This window comes from Penaeus chinensis, chromosome 14 (assembly GCF_019202785.1).
Source record: "Penaeus chinensis breed Huanghai No. 1 chromosome 14, ASM1920278v2, whole genome shotgun sequence".
NCBI lineage: Eukaryota > Metazoa > Arthropoda > Malacostraca > Decapoda > Penaeidae > Penaeus > Penaeus chinensis.
In genome coordinates this window covers 22,256,857-22,259,356 of record NC_061832.1, presented here as the reverse complement: position 1 = coordinate 22,259,356, position 2,500 = coordinate 22,256,857, and the positions used below count along the sequence as shown (strand labels likewise).

The window sequence follows — 2,500 nt, the reverse complement described above, 5'->3', positions numbered from 1 at the left end:
AAGCAAGTGCATAGCATATTTTAGTATACAAAGTGAATCATTATACCTTACTTTAAACGAGGACAAACAATTCATTCCATATCTATCTAAGGATGTATACATGGGACTGATGTTCCTACTGTAAATAAGTTGCAGGATCGTGACCACAAAAGCTTTTCTCGTTTGCATATTCTAGAGCTCTATTTTCTACGCACGTGTACATTTGCATGGTTAGTTACAGCTGAGTGCGCGAGGGTGAAAAATCATTATGAGTTGGGGGTTAAAGGAGTGGTTGGAGGTTTAAATTTATTTGAATTTTTATATTTACATGTCAGGCTGAATTAAGAATGACTGCTAATTTATGTAGGCAACAATATCTAATGCGGATAAGGTGAGATAACATAGTTATCATGGATTTAACAGTAGTCCTTTATAATACTTCACAGTAGATAATATTAAATATTATCGAGTATTTTGCTAAAATAACAAGTAATTAAGATTAATCTCTTTTCTCGGAGCAAAGAAATAAAAATGACCGAAGAACATCAGTTGAAAATTACTCCAAAACATTTAAAGGTAAAACCTGACATTTTGAAAAAGAAAGACTAACGTATTTTTTTCTTTAATAGCTGCATGTTCAAACACCTGATACAAACGTTGGTTTGTCATTCTTCGTTTTGACTTCACGTTTACTCTCCTGTCCTTTTAATGAAGATCTGTCAAGGTTTCCTTGAAAGATACCGTAGTGTTCGGCAAACAATGTGCAGTATAATCGCCTTTGTAGTTGTGATAATAACGTCAATATTGGTTCGGCCATAGTACTGTAATTTATTTAGAACCTCAAATTTTTCGGTAATAGATTACATTCCGATTTTGTGATCGAAAGCTCAGTCATATGATGCCATATGAACGGGCGAAACAAACAAGCTGGGACCAAAAATAGAATAACATCGCAAACGATTCGAAGGGGATTCCATACAAAAAAAAAAATACGGTTAACAGGACAAGTCAGATGCAAAAAACACCACGTGATGGACCAACAGAAGCAAAATAGAAGTCACGAGTGCGAAATAATAGGCAGTTCTAATCGATCGCAATAGGGATCATGGTGAACCAATTTGGGAACAAGAAATTAACTCGAGTGGCAGGTAGAACAAGTTAAAAGAGATCGATAGTGTTAAAATGTGATGGGACATTGAAAAGTCCCAATGCGGGTATCTTTCCAACCATAAGAAATAATTAAGTGATAACCAGCAAGGGCGTGACCGGATAAGTTCCATATCGAAAAATAAAAGGAGGCTTAGTGACGGAGAAAATGGATTACGTTTCGGAGTAGCGTCCGGTAGCCATGTTTATCTCGTTTAGCCCGTCTGAAGTAATTTTGTGAATTATTGTGATGGAACATAGTGGATAGGAATTAGAAATGCAAGGCAGTAACATGGGAGTGCTATTCTGGAACATAGTTAGGATTAGGAAGAAAATGAAGATTTCTATGAACATGTGATGAAACAACTTGATTATCAAATTCAGTGTTGTGGTAATATTGTGTTATTTGTTAATAGTAAAAACAGGTAGATATACTAGACATCAAGGTCATATATCAATAGTGTGTTAGATACATCTTTTTTAACAGTTCATGAAAATAGATAGGTTAGTTTTTAAATGTTACTAAATAATGAAGTACCTTCTAAGATCGGTAGCTCAGCGGAAGTGTGTAGACATTGACGAGTCCTGTTGTTTTCCGACGGAGCGTAAGATTGATTGTTTATCAAGTATTTGCTTTTGTCATGATTATATCACTTGCTTGGTGTTTGATTCATATTCTCACATAGAAATACACTTTAATTTGTGTTTGTTATAATTATTTGTTTGTTTTTTCTTATGATTATTATTATTTTAGTATAATATTTAATTCACTGAGCATGTTAATAATAATTTAACTATTGGCTTGTCTGGTAATCATGATGATTTTGTGTAATATCTAATACTGTCACTTTGAAGGCATTGATTAATTATTTAAAGCTACATTATAAATAATGAAAACATTTAAGAATTTATTAATCCAGCATAATAAATCTTGATACTAAAGAACATTTAATAAAATGCGGAGTTGGGGCCACAACACCACTCGCTAAAACAGAGAATTTCGGCTGTTATTTTGCAGTTATAAATATTAATCACAAACTGACATGCATTATCTTGTGGCTCCCGGAAGATTCTTCTCATAATTCTTCTCATGATTCTTCTCACATATGCCGGGACTGGAAAAGCGTGAAGTTGAATGCCTAAATGTGCACTCCTGCTGAGACCTCGCCTGAAACCGGTGCATAGAAAATGGGAGATACCCGAGAATGACACATGATGCGAAATTACGACAGTGTATCATAGGGTGTATAAGAACATCAAGACGGAGGAAAATATTAATGCAAAAATCTCGATATGGTTCCAAGAGTACTGATATCAGTGGAGAAAGAATGTTTTCATGTTACGATCTTGGTGATCTGAAAGGTTGTGTGCCAGT

The 2,500-nt window shown here is 34.5% G+C and overlaps 1 protein-coding gene across 1 annotated transcript in view; it reads left to right on the top strand.

The window, feature by feature from the left end:
• The window catches only part of LOC125032571 (ribosome-binding protein 1-like), a 10,472-nt gene that overhangs the window by 43 nt on the left and 7,929 nt on the right, over positions 1 to 2,500 (top strand). The gene's annotated exons all lie outside the window — the stretch shown is intronic.